Genomic DNA, 15280 nt, shown 5'->3' with positions numbered 1-15280 from the left:
GAATCCAGGCCGCGGTTCCACGGACCGCTCACGGCCGTGAAAAACGGCCATGGGCATTCGGCCTAAAGCATCATGCACACAACCATATGTATTATGTGGTCCACAAAAAGCGAATCCATTTGCTGTCACTTGCTATAATATGGATCCTATTAGACAGCACCTCTCAGAGCTTATGTCCTGATGAAGGTAGGTTAGTTATATGCTGAGGGCTACTTACTGTAGCACCAGGATACAAGCTTTTACATTCTAGGCTCTATACGCTCAGTATCAGCATCACCGTCCATATTGTTTATAGAGGGAAAAGGGATTGCTCATCACAGTTCCCTCTCGGGCCTCAGCCTTTTAATTGCCTCGCCATTGATTTCTGCTAATAATAGCAAGTTTTTAATATAGTCACTAGACAAGCAAATAATGTCAGGACTTATTAGCATACAATCAGCTTCTGCATACATATTTCATGAAACTGCTCCGTGAATGTCTAAGAAGAAGTGTATCATCTCTGGGCCTTCTCTGATATATAATAGTAAGCAACTCTTAAAGCTAAAATAAAACAAAAAAAATAAAAATTCTATCCTAAGGGTTGTAACAAATTATTGTCTATCCGTAGAATAAGGGGCAGATTGTCCATAGCCCTTACAGGGAATTTTCTATGCTGGCCGATGCCCAGGGGGCCCCCTGGGTCCTCCTCACGGTGAACCAGTGGAGTTTTTGGGGATGTATTTTGTGCTGCTGGCAGTATTTTGTGATGGACTGTGGTAGTTGGCTCTGTTGGGGTGGTATAATGTACCACACTATGGTATTGCTGGCCCTGCCTTTCATTAATTTGGACCCAACTACAAAACGGGGCCACTTTTAGTATTTTTTCCAGGGCCACTTTAAATTCCTAGTTCACTCCTGGGGATAACTAATAGATTTGTGGGGGTCTGACCCTAAAGACCAAACACCAATCAGGCAAATGGGGACCCAATACTCTGCAGGGAGCACCTAAAATGAATGGACTGGGAAGGTGGGCATGTGCGCTCTGCTCGTTCATATCTATGAATGAAGAGGCAATACGCATGCCCAACCTGCCGTTCCATTCGCTACAGGGCCCCCGTTCTCGTGATTGGTATGGGTCCCAGTGGTCGGACACCCACCTTTTTAATAGTTACCACCTAACATTTAGATAGGGGACAACTTGTTACACCCGAAATGCCTCTTTTAAGGGGAATGTGTCATCAGAAAATGACCTATTGTTTAAATCAGGTTTTTATATAAAAAATTTGAGATGAGCAAAGTTCTAAAAAATTTGATTCGGCTGCTTCTCCCAATTTCACAAATTCACTTTGTTACGAAATGACATTACGAAAATGTCACAAACACATTTCTTTGTGAGTAGTGGGCGCAATAAAGGGGAATGGCACTGGTGACGTCCCCATCATTGAACCCCTCAGATACCACGTTCTGTACAGATCACTTTCCAGCAGTCATCTCATTATCATCACAGGAAAGATTAGAATGACAGATATCACCTATATACAGATAACCTAGGATCCACCATTCGCAATAGGTGATATCAAAGTTTATCTCCTCCCTCCTGACCTCTGCACAGGTCACAAAGCATGCCTAGAAAACTCTGCCATAGAAGTCAATGTGTTCATCTCCTGGACTGCAGGGTGGTCGTAACCCCTGTAAATGAGCAGTGTATAATGTGATGGAAAAAGGAGTCAAGCCAGCAAAAGGAGGCAATATGGACAATCACAATACATTAGTAAGTGCCTTGTATTAACTTTCTCTACATGGTAAATGCTTTTTACTGAAGTGAGAATATCCCTTTAAGGCGTGAGTTTTTGAACACATTTAGAGACTTTGGGAGCTTCTGAAATAATTTGGACAAGCCCTTTAAGTCTCTATTCACTAAATATGAATCTACACCATGTAAGGGCTCTTTCACACTTGCGTTGTTCTTTTCCGGCATAGAGTTCCGTCGTCGGGGCTCTATGCCGGAAGAATCCTGATCAGGATTATCCCCATGCATTCTGAATGGAGAGAAATCCATTCAGGATGCATCAGGATGTCTTCAGTTCAGGACTGGAACGTTTTTTGGCCGGAGAAAATACCGCAGCATGTTGCGCTTTTTGCTCCGGCCAAAAATTCTGAACACTTGCCGCAAGGCCGGATCCGGAATTAATGCCCATTGAAAGGCATTAATCCGGATCCGGCCTTAAGCTAAACGTCGTTTCGGCGCATTACCAGATCCGACGTTTAGCTTTTTCTGAATGGTTACCATGGCTGCCAGGACGCTAAAGTCCTGTTTGCCATGGCAAAGTGTAGTGGGGAGCGGGGGAGCAGTATACTTACCGTCCGTGCAGCTCCCGGGGCGCTTCAGAGTGACGTCAGGGCGCCCCACGCGCATGGATCACATGATCCATGCGCATGGGGCGCTCTGACGTCATTCTGGAGCGCCCCGGGAGCCGCACGGACAGTAAGTATACTGCTCCCCCGCTCCCCACTACTACTATGGCAACCAGGACTTTAATAGCGTCCTGGCTGCCATAGTAACACTGAACGCATTTTGAAGACTGATCCGTCTTCAAATGCTTTCAGTTCACTTGAGTTTTTCCGGATCCGGCGTATAATTCCGGCAAATGGAGTACACGACGGATCCGGACAACGCAAGTGTGAAAGAGCCCTTAGAGATATATTAAAAGATAGCTTTGGTAGAAGTTGGAGATCTTAGACCCCAAGGGCATCTTCCAAGCAGAATGCTCCTTCAACTCATATTCACAAGATGTCTCAATGTCAAAGCAGGGGTGCTGAGCTCTCCATTGACTTCAGTGAAGTTTTCAAGAGCATCAAGATCACTGAGAGCCCATCCGTATATTTTAGAGAGAAGATATTCTATGAGTTGTAGAGGCATGGAGCTCGGACCCTCCATGATTCTATCTTCTGACAAGTCCTTATGAAAAATGTACACAAAATATTCTTACATTGACAATTATGGGCGGCTGGGCAACATTATTAAAATACAGAGCATTATCTGTTTGTCTATATATATATATATATACACACACTGTATATATATGCGATGAGAGAAAGAGCAGCATTTCGGCGTAGGGCCCCTTCCATAATGGTTGTATAGCTGCCCTTTCCTATCTCAATCCTTCCGGTTGTGCACCTGGACATTCATTGCACTATACACACAAATTCATATACAAAATTGCACTATATAGACCAAAATATGCAACAATGAAACTCCAAAAATGGCATTTCCTAGTAACAGAACTTTTGTGTAAACTTTTAATAACATGTCCCTAATGCCCTAATACAAGTTTTTGTAATATACTTCATTAATTAATTTTGTATTTTTCTTAGACTTTTTCCTCCCTAAACCGGACAATTCCCTGTGCGCTTAAAACTCAGACCTCTGTAAACCGCTGACAGCTCAGGGGTGTACGGCGTGTGAAACTTATGAATGGAGCCACAGCAGCGCTGTGAGTACGGCCTGGAGCGCTCATTGCTGCTCTTGCCCGTGCTACCTGGATGATTACTAACTCCTGGAATAGCACATGGGTACCCTCTGCCCATGTACTATGCCAGGATCAGCCGAGCGGAGTTGGCTCCTGCTTTTGCCTGCTCTGCTAAGCTAAAGGTCCTGTATTTCAGCTCTTAGCTTAGCGGTGCAGTCAGAAGCAGGACCCTGCTCTGCTCAGCTAATCCTGGCATAGTACATGGGTACAGGGTACTCATGTGCTATGCCAGGAGTTAGTAATCCTCCAGGGAGCACGGGCAGGAGCAGCAATAAGCGCTCCTGCCCATACCCATTGATAAAATGTACTCCGTACACCGCTGAGAAGTCAGTGAGAGTGAATGGTGCGCTTTAGGGAGGAAAAAGTCTAAAAAATATACAAAATTAATAAAGAAAGTATATTATAAAAAAGGGCATTAGGGACATCTTGTTCAAATTTTACACAAAGGTTTAGTTACTCTTTAAACTATTACAAAACACTCCAGCTAACCTCAATCTGAACGCCATGCGACCATAACAGTTGATAAGGCTGCATTTACCATATCAGAGTGGTGTTACCATTACTGCACCCTGCGACTATCTCTAATGGGCTAATATATTGTCATCGTATGTATGTCTTTCCAGGTCCTCCCCAATGTGCATTCATAATCTTGTTATGTAACTGTTTATTACATGTAATGTGCCTGGTTCACCAGCAGGTGGCAGTGTAAATGGCAGAGCTATCCTTAGAGAGAATGGAACTTACCATTCCATTCTCCCCCCTTTGGGCAGAAGTGGGCCAGTCCTGCTTGCTACCAGAAGGAAGTGTGGCAGCTCTAGTTTGTTCTGGTTGAGACTCCATGTTGGAGCTGTCAGGATTCTAACCTACTTTTTGGCTAAACATAAGTCCAACTACAAGAGTGAAGTGCAGCATAAAGAGGAAACAAAGACACCATGTTAGCTTGTCAGTACAGCAGAGTTGAGTTTACCTGCCAGTTTAATGCTAAAGCCTGCTGGAATCAAGACAAAGCCTAAAACTGTTTGGAGAAATGTTTATTCAAGTAAAGCTGCCATTGAACTTCATCTCAAGGTCTGGACTCAAGTTATTTCTTCACATCCCTCAATTATTCCCCCCATTTATTGCTTTGAAGCTAAAGCCTGGGGTCCAGCCATATCCAGGTAGGAGCACCGTGACACACATAAAGAGACATTTTAGGCTGCAACATACCACTCGGCATTTCCTACACCTGGGACGCGACATAGAGGGCCCTGGGGCACGGCCGCACATTGCAGTGGCGCAATTCGATTTTCTGACCTGTTCTTTCTTTTATCTGATTTTTTTTCTATTTTCCCCCGCATATTTGCCTAATACTTTCAGCTCTGCTGTTTAAAGTGGTCATCAAAATCACTTTGTTTTCCAGCAGGCTGCACACGGTAGCGGGCGTAATGTAATTGTGTTATGTGTGGGAAAGATTGTTCAATTTGCTAAGCTCTTCTATTGCTCAATTCAGTTACAATTGATTGTTAAGTGGATTATAGTAAAAGCATCAAGGAATTTGGCGCAGTGTCCTGTAGAAAAACCTCTCTGATGTATAGATAAGTCCTCATGCACATGGACCATATGTGTATTCCAGTCCACAAACCACAGATCTACAAAACACAGATAGCATGCACAGCAGACCAGAATAGGACATGTTCTATCTTTTTTTGCGGGACGGACATGCCGACAAACGGATGAGGACTGTGCACGGATGACATCATGAGCATTTCATCCAGTATGCTCTGACAGCTGCAGCATTATAGTCAATGGTGTCGGCAGGAATTCCAGTAACATCCAGCAATGCCGGATCCAGACAACTACTAATGGCTCTGTGAAGTTAGCCTAGGCCCAGCAATGATGGCCGATTGTTGGGAGAAATGCCAATAAATAAGAATTTGTAGAAATAATCAGTCGGCACTCTGGAAGAAGGTGGTGGTGCTCATATCCCGGGTTGCAGGTCCATACGTCCAAGTAGAAGAAGTGGATCAGCACTCGCCCTTTGATGCTAATAAATCTTCACTTTATTGCCATAAGCAAAATACAGGCAGATGTGACGCGTTTCAGGTAAACAGCACTGTGACATCCATCATCAGCTCAGTAAAAGAGATTACATTTTACTATAACCAACCTGGCCATTAGTCCATATTCTCCTGGCTTACACCCCGCTGCTCATCAAACACCAGGGCCACCCAGTCACCGCCAAGCGAGAGACCCTCAGAATCCAGAGTGTTCCTCAAGAAAAATAAGGATTGCACCCCTCCAACCACTGCATGCATGGCCTGGGGGAGCACTGAAGCAGGAAATAGCCACTGTGAGGCCTACAACAACCCTAGTTGTTGCCACCACCAATCCCATCCTCCTTTCCAGCCCTACCTGCCCTCCCCCTGCGGGCCAGCGGGCTTCAAATCTGCAGTGTTTGCACCACATTTGAAAATACCCAAAATGTAAAATCACACATTGTATATATGTTATGCATGAATTGTTGCATGTTCGGCACCCAAAATCTAAAATGGTATGCAATACAGTGCACATGAATTCAGGATATGCTATGGATTTTCTAATTGCACGCCGATTTCACCCTCTGCAGTACATGGAGGCTGGAGCACATGTGTTCTTGTACTGGGGGACTAAAGAGTGCAGTATATAAAGTCTTGCCACACAGCAGAGGGTATCTGCCAAATGAACATGTGCAGTAAGTCATCAGTGGTTCACTGCCACAAGGGTTAAATTGTACCTTATGCACTTTGTAATAGCAAAAGACTATGTATGGGGGGAAAAAAGTTAATTAGCTTGCCCCTTGAGACAGTAGCCAGGCGTGCGCTGGTCCCACTGTTTTATCTAGGAGCTGCTACTGTGTTAGTAGTGTGTAGCCAGCAGCCAGAGACTACATTCACACATCAGTGGAAAATGGCCATGTGACGGGCATTTTTTTAAAGTGCCATTACACAGTAATATTCAGAACCATTGCAGTCTATAGGTCTTTATCACATTACCGGGGGCACAAAGAGGAACATTTTAGATAATTGGAGCACTACAGGAGCCATAACATATACAGTTGCAAGAAAAAGTATGTGAACCCTTTGGAATGATATGGATTTCTGCACAAATTGGTCATAAAATGTGATCTGATCTTCATCTAAGTCACAACAATAGACAATCACAGTCTGCTTAAACTAATAACACAAAGAATTTAATGTTACCATGTTTTTATTGAACACACCATGTAAACATTCACAGTGCAGGTGGAAAAAGTATGTGAACCCCTAGACTAATGACATCTCCAAGAGCTAATTGGAGTGAGGTGTCAGCCAACTGGAGTCCAATCAATGAGATGAGATTGATTGGAGGTGTTGGTTACAGCTGCCCTATAAAAAACACACACCAGTTCTGGGTTTGCTTTTCACAAGAAGCATTGCCTGATGTGAATGATGCCTCGCACAAAAGAGCTCTCAGAAGACCTACGATTAAGAATTGTTGACTTGCATAAAGCTGGAAAGGGTTATAAAAGTATCTCCAAATGCCTTGCTGTTCATCAGTCCACGGTAAGACAAATTGTCTATAAATGGAGAAAGTTCAGCACTGCTGCTACTCTCCCTAGGAGTGGCCGTCCTGTAAAGATGACTGCAAGAGCACAGCGCAGACTGCTCAATGAGGTGAAGAAGAATCCTAGAGTGTCAGCTAAAGACTTACAAAAGTCTCTGGCATATGCTAACATCCCTGTTAGCAAATCTACGATATGTAAAACACTAAACAAGAATGGATTTCATGGGAGGATACCACAGAGGAAGCCACTGCTGTCCAAAAAAAACATTACTGCACGTTTACAGTTTGCACAAGAGCACCTGGATGTTCCACAGCAGTACTGGCAAAATATTCTGTGGACAGATGAAACCAAAGTTGAGTTGTTTGGAAGAAACACACAACACTATGTCTGGAGAAAAAGAGGCACAGCACACCAACATCAAAACCTCATCCCAACTGTGAAGTATGGTGGTGGGGGCATCATGGTTTGGGGCTGCTTTGCTGCGTCAGGGCCTGGACGGATTGCTATCATCGAAAGAAAAATGAATTCCCAAGTTTATCAAGACATTTTGCAGGAGAACTTAAGGCCATCTGTCCACCAGCTGAAGCTCAACAGAAGATGGGTGTTGCAACAGGACAACGACCCAAAGCATAGAAGTAAATCAACAGCAGAATGGCTTAAACAGAAGAAAATACACCTTCTGGAGTGGCCCAGTCAGAGTCCTGACCTCAACCCGATTGAGATGCTGTGGCATGACCTCAAGAAAGCGATTCACAGCAGACATCCCAAGAACATTGCTGAACTGAAACAGTTCTGTAAAAAGGAATGGTCAAGAATTACTCCTGACCGTTGTGCACGTCTGATCTGCAACTACAGGAAACGTTTGGTTGAAGTTATTGCTGCCAAAGGAGGTTCAACCAGTTATTAAATCCAAGGGTTCACATACTTTTTCCACCTGCACTGTGAATGTTTACATGGTGTGTTCAATAAAAACATGGTAACATTTAATCCTTTGTGTGTTATTAGTTTAAGCAGACTGTGATTGTCTATTGTTGTGACTTAGATGAAGATCAGATCACATTTTATGACCAATTTGTGCAGAAATCCATATAATTCCAAAGGGTTCACATACTTTTTCTTGCAACTGTATATGGGATGCATTAAGGGGTGCATTATTTATACTGACTGCACTACAGAGGGGCAATATTCTTACTGGGGGCACTATAGGGGCCTTTATTACTACTGGGATGATCAATTAATTCATACATTTCAAGGAGGAATACCAGAGGAACAATACAACACAGGATTCTATGGAAAGATGCTCTAGACCTGTCATTTAATTGAAACACATGAAATAAAACGGAATCCCACAGATCCGAAAGGTCACAAGTGCAGTCGACATGACCCATCCTCCCTGGGCGGCAAACACCGTCACTTTGCTATGCTTCGATATGATAAAGGCTCATTCTTTAGGCCAGGAAAGCGTCAGCAGTTATGTTTTTTGAGATGTTTTTAATGTTTTTGTAATAACCACGTGGATGCTGGAGTTTTCTACAGTAATGGACTTTGCTAGTCTGAGCTGTCGTGCCATCATTTCTTGCTTCCTTAATCTTCTCCGTCCTTTTCCCCTGGAGATAGATGAATGCGGCTGAGCTGACTTACGTTTCCTCCTGATTTTAGATTGATCTAATCCAATACATTCAGGACACACATCTGTTTGATAGTGACGACGCCGCGTCCTATCCCATATGCTGCTACCATGACTGCTGGGCTCGGGATCCTCTGATCATCTCTGTGTGCTTCTGGGCCACCCTGGCATGTCAGTCCCTCATAAATAAAACTCTTTGCTTCCTCAATGCTTTTCCAATGTCTCTCCTGCTCAGTATGCAGAGAATGTAGTGCACCAGAACAAGGAAGAGCCCGTCTCTGGATGCCGGCCTGTCAACTCCCCTGACATGTCTGTTTTACTAACTACCTGCATTCCTCATGTAATAACAGTTCCGGAACATCTATTCTTAGGACTCTATGTTGTGATATTCCTCTATTATTCCTGCTAACAATGTATGAATATACTGCTGGCAGTTTGCAATAAGGGTCCAGCTGGGTGCTACCATTTGGAAGTGTGTCCCTGCGTTGTCTCACAATGGCAGCACTGATCGGGTACTGTCATTCTGTGCAGGGAAAAACTGGACTATTATTGCAGACTGCTGGCAATTCATTCATTAATACAGGAACAGCACAACAGAGTCATCAGAGTAGATGCTCCAGAACGGTTATTACATGGGGAATGTAAGTCGTATTTAAAGCAAACATCTCAGGAGCGGTGACCGCTCCTTCTTAACCCCCCAATCAATCATTTATATTTTTTCATTTCATTTTTATCATGGCATTTAAGAGATATAACCTTTTTAATTATTTTTCAGTTGATATGGCCGTGTGAGGGTTAGGCCTCATGCACACGACAGTATTTTTGTTGCGGTCCGCAAAAAGGGGTTCCGTTATTCTGTGATCCGTGTCCGTTTTTGTTTCCGTGTGTCTTCCTTTATTTTTGGAGGATCTCCAAACATGAAGTAAAGTAACAAAAAAATCTAAGTTTAGTTTGCCATGCAAATGATAGGAAAAAAACGGACGCGGACGACAATCTTGTGTGCATCCGTGTTTTTTCACGGACCCATTGACTTGAATGGGTCCGCGAACCGTTGTCCGTGCAAAAAATAGGACAGGTCCTATTTTTTTTTTTACGGACTGGAAACACGGATCACGGACGTGGATGACAAACAGTGCATTATCCGAGTTTTCCACAGACCCATTGAAAGTTAATGGGTCCGCAGAAAATCACGGAAAACGGAACAACGGACACGGGACACAACAACGGACGTGTGCATGAGGCCTTAGTTTTATGCAGGAGTTATTTTTTTCAATGGTACTATTCTAGGATCTATACCGTATAATATATTGATTGATTGTTAAGGGGAATGCAAAACTTTATTCTGTGGGTTCGTATGTACGACGATAAATTAAAATAAATTTTGATAAATGTACATTTTTAACACTTAAAAACATTTAGTTTTTGGGAAAAGTCATTTTTATGTTGCTGTATTCATAACTTTTCTCATTTTTTCATCAATGCTGCCATAGGAGGGTTTTCTTTTCGCAGTTGCAGTTTTTATTGGTATTATTTTGGTGTACTGTACATACTGTATAATGTATTCATTTCATTCAAAAACTCGTGCACAAGACCAGGGGTGGCCATAGACCTTACAGGGAAATTTCCCGGTGGGCTGATGCCCAGGAGGCCGCCCAAGCCCCTATCTCTGAAGCTGGCTGGGTACAGACTAAGCTATCAGGTACCCGGCCAGCTACATACCCTCCTGAATTCACTATGTCCCGCATATCACCTCCTAAGCCCCCTGCTCCATATCTTAATCAGAGACAATTGGAAGCGGAGGAGAGAAAACGGACGGTATTGATGGCCACCTCAGGGGGAGAGCTTTTGGGACAAAATATTGTGCGGCACCGTGGTATTTTGCGCTATGGTACTGCTGACCCCCCTACTTTTTTTGCCCCGCTTCCTGTCAATTTAGACCCTCCTACAATATGGGGCCACTTTTAGGTATTTTTCAGTCTGCAGAACACAGACACCTTCCATGTGCTCAGGGCCGTCTTTAATATTGATTGGATCCTGGGCAAAAATTTACTTGGGCCCCCTGGATCCCGCCTTCCCACACCTTAGCAGGCAATCACGCCCTCCACCACAACACACACACAAAAAATCCACACATCTGGTAGAGTACAGTGAATGACTGTAAATACTTCCAGTTCTGAAGACTCCAGCGGCTCAGGATCAGTGCTCTGGGCAGCTGGGCTCAGGCTGGAAGTGGGCACCGCTCTGCAGGAAGGAGACCAGGGCTCGGCTCACCCTAGTGTTACCGTGCACCCCAGCACCCCACAGTATGCAGTATAGCACCCTATAGTATACAGCACCACACAGTATGCAGTATAGCACCCCACACTATACAGTACCCCACAGTATATAGTAGAGCAGTATAGCACCCCACAGAATACAACACCTCACAGTATACAACACCTCACCGTATACAGCACCCCAAACTATACACGATATAGCCCCCCACTCTATACAGTACAGCAGTATAGCACTCCACACTATACAGCAACCACAGTATACAGTATACAGACCCCCACAGTATACAGTACACCAGTATAGCACTCCACAATATACAGCCCCCACACTATACAGGCCCCCCCCACACTATACAGGCCCCCCCCCACACTATACAGGCCCCCCCCCACACTATACAGGCCCCCACAGTATACAGCCCCCCACACAGTATACAGGCCCCGCACACAGTATACAGGCCCCGCACACAGTATACAGGCCCCGCACACAGTATACAGCCCCCCCACACAGTATACAGCCCCCCACACACAGTATACAGCTCCCACACAGTATACAGCCCCCCCACACAGTATACAGCTCCCACACAGTATACAGCCCCCCCACACAGTATACAGCCCCACAGTATACAGGCCCCCCACAGTATACAGCCCCACCACACAGTATACAGCCCCACCACACAGTATACAGCCCCACAGTATACAGCCCACCCCACAGTATACAGGCCCCCACACAGTATACAGCCCCCCCACACAGTATACAGCCCCCCCACACAGTATACAGCCCCCCCACACACAGTATACAGTCCCCCCCACACAGTATACAGTCCCCCCACACAGTATACAGTCCCCCCACACACAGTATACAGCCCCCCCACACAGTATAAGGCCCCCACCACACAGTATAAGGCCCCCACCACACAGTATACAGCCCCCACAGTATACAGGCCCCCCACAGTATACAGACCCACACAGTATACAGACCCACCACACAGTATAAGGCACCCCACAGTATACAGCCCACCCACACAGTATACAGCCCCCCACACAGTATACAGCCCCCCCACACACAGTATACAGCCCCCCCACACACAGTATACAGCCCCCCCACACACAGTATACAGCCCCCCCACACACAGTATACAGCCCCCCCCACACAGTATACGGCCCCCCCCACACAGTATAAGGCCCCCCCACAGAGTATACAGCCCACCACACAGTATACAGCCCCCACAGTATACAGCCCCACACAGTATACAGCCCACCACACAGTATAAGGCACCCCCACAGTATACAGGCCACCACACAGTATACAGCCCACCACACAGTATACAGCCCACCACACAGTATACAGCCCCCACAATATACAGCCCCCACAATATACAGCCCCACACAGTATACAGCCCCCCACTATACAGTAGTTTACAGTATATTAACATAACAGCCCCTGTCACCTTTTTCTGATGTAATCTTCACACAAAAAAGCTCCACAGTTAACTTCTGCAACACTCCTGCTAGGACCTGTGATGACCCTATAGCCATGTGACCAGTAATTGCTAGGTTACTGGTCACATGGTGATGATGTCATCTAAGGTCCTAGATCACAACGTTAAAGTACACAGACAGCTTGACACTCGGGGCAGTAGCTAGCAGTGCTCAAGAGGCAGCTGCCTTGGGCCCCCCAGGAGCAACTGGGCCCGGGGCAGCTGCCCCTTTTGCCCCTTGGTAAAGACGGCCCTGCATGTGCTTTACATTTATTTTATTTTTTAAAAGAGAGGTTTTCTGGTCGGCAAATGTAGACAAGAATAGGACATGTTCTATAATTTGCAAATCCTGAAAGAATACTAAAGCATGCATGACCCCATTGAAATGAATGGGTCATTGTGCAATTCGAAAAATATGTTTCTGTGCGAGAGCCCTTATTTTTTTTAAGGCTACATGCATACGAGCGTATGTGGTTTGCGGCCCGCAAATTGTGGATCCGCAAAAAAAAAAACGGATGATGTCCGTATGGCATCCATTTTTTTTTGCGGACCCATTGTAATAATGGCTATCCTTGTCCGCAAAACAGACAAGAATAGGACATGCTCTATTCTTTTTGCTGGGCTACGGAACGAACGTACGGATGCGGATAGTACACGGTGTGATGTCACCATTTTTTGCGGACCCATTGAAATGAATGGGTCCGCATCCTATCCACAAAAAAAACCTGAATGAATACGGAAACAAAATACGTTTGTGTGCATGTAGCCTAAGGGGAATGCAAAACAAACAAAAAAAAATGTTTTTTTTGTTGCTGCTTAGGCTACTTTTACATTAGCGTTTTTTGTGGATCCATCATGGATCTGCAAAAATGCTTCAGTTACAATAATAAAACAGCGTGCATTCATCATGATCGGATCCGGCTGTATTATGTCTTCTATAGCCATGAAGGATCAGTCTTGAACACCACTGAAAGTCAATGGAGGACGGATCCGTTTTCTATTGTGTCAGAGAAAATGGATCCTTCCTTACATTGTGTGTCAGGACGGATCTGTCTTGCTCCGCACCACATCGCGGACAGAAAAACGCTGCTTGCAGCATATTTCTGTCCGCGATGGGGACGCAACCAAACGGAACAGAATGCCTTTTGGTGAATTTCGTTTCATTCAGTTTAGTTTTGTTCCCATTGACAATGAATGGGGACAAAACTGAAGCATTTTCTTCCGCTATTAAAATCTTATGACTGCACTGTGTTTTGCGGATCCACAAAACACGGATGCTGCCTGTATGCGTTCCCCAATTTGCAGAACGGAACAGGCTGACTATAACAGAAATGCCTTTTCTTGTCCGTTTTGGACACATTCTTTTTTTTTTTTTTGCGGGGCAACTGATGCGGAGAGCACATGGAGTACGGCTCGGATGAGGTCGTGTGCATGAAGCCTAAAACTGTGTGATAAACATAGCAAGTTACATTTATTATAAAGCAGTAAACCATTGTAAAACAATGAAATAATGTATTTATTAAAGGGGGTGGCTTTTCATTTTTTTTAGAAAACTTTAAACTTTTCATTTTTTTTATGGAAAAATATATGTAGTGCGGGTTGTTACGGACATGGTGACACCAAAAATATGGGGGAGTTTTAGGAGTTTTTTTTTGCAATTTTGTTCATTGAAAAGCATATTTTCAATGGGGAAAAAAAGCATATTTTTCTTTTACTAGAATTTTTATTCTGTGCTTTTTTTACCACTTAATAGTCCCACAAGGGGACTATAACAGACAACATTTTGATTGATTTTAAAATAAATGCACTATTCATATAGTGCATTGCATTTTAATGTCAGTGTTTTACTGACATTGACCAGCAGACTGCGCCAGAGAGGCACAGCCTGTTGGAAAATACTCACACGCATCGGCACCCCGCGATCGCATTTGCGGGGTGCCGATGGGAGACTGAGGGACTCTGCTCCCTCTATCAGCGCTTTACATCTGGCGGGCGCTATTGCCGAAGGCATGTAAAGCGTTTAACAGTCCGGAATAGCGCTCTTGCCTGTCCGGGCTGTTAAAGCAGGAGCTTGGCTCTCATGTCGCATGGGCAACCTGTGTAGTGCTCAGGCTGGGACGCCGTAAATAAAACAGCGGCCCAGCCTAAGGCCCCGCAAAAAGGTGTATGGGTGGTCACTAAGGGATTAAAAGGGGTTGTCTCACTTCAGCAAGTTAATACCAGGCACTTACTAATGTATTGTGAGTGTCCATATTGCCTCCTTTGCTGGCTTGATTCATTTTCCATCACATTACACACTGCTCGTATTCCAGCGACAGCACAGAGCAAAAGGTAAATTTTTTTTTGCAGAAAGCAGCTAGTTCAAAAATGCGCAACTTTTTGATGCCAATATTTTGGTGAAAGGGGCTTTATAAATATTCCCCTCATATTGGAATATACGGATGTTCCTTCCCATACAAAGCAGGTAGAAAAAGATGATCAAAAGTCAAATAATGTAAATTTAGAGTGAATGAATCAGTTTAGCACCGCGTCCACGTCTATGTTATCCCTGCACAGCGGTGGCCCTCACCAGGCCGGCAGCACATCCATATCGGAAAGGATGCAGCACTGTGACCTCCTCATTCTCAGCAATATTTCAACACTTTAGAAGACGGGAATAAGCCTTTACTGGGTTAAAAAGGATTGTGAGCGGGGGTAAATGACTTCAGTCTAACTGATCTAGCTGTCACAAGACAGCCACCAGGTCACAAGACAGAGAAGAAGGAATCTGCCCCCCAAAGATCATTTTTGGACCATTTCTTTTAGGCAGTGTAATGTGTTATTAAGCAGGC

The sequence above is a fragment of the Bufo gargarizans genome, chromosome 5 (assembly GCF_014858855.1).
Source record: "Bufo gargarizans isolate SCDJY-AF-19 chromosome 5, ASM1485885v1, whole genome shotgun sequence".
In the NCBI taxonomy this organism is placed as follows: domain Eukaryota; kingdom Metazoa; phylum Chordata; class Amphibia; order Anura; family Bufonidae; genus Bufo; species Bufo gargarizans.
This window is presented reverse-complemented; position numbering follows the sequence as displayed.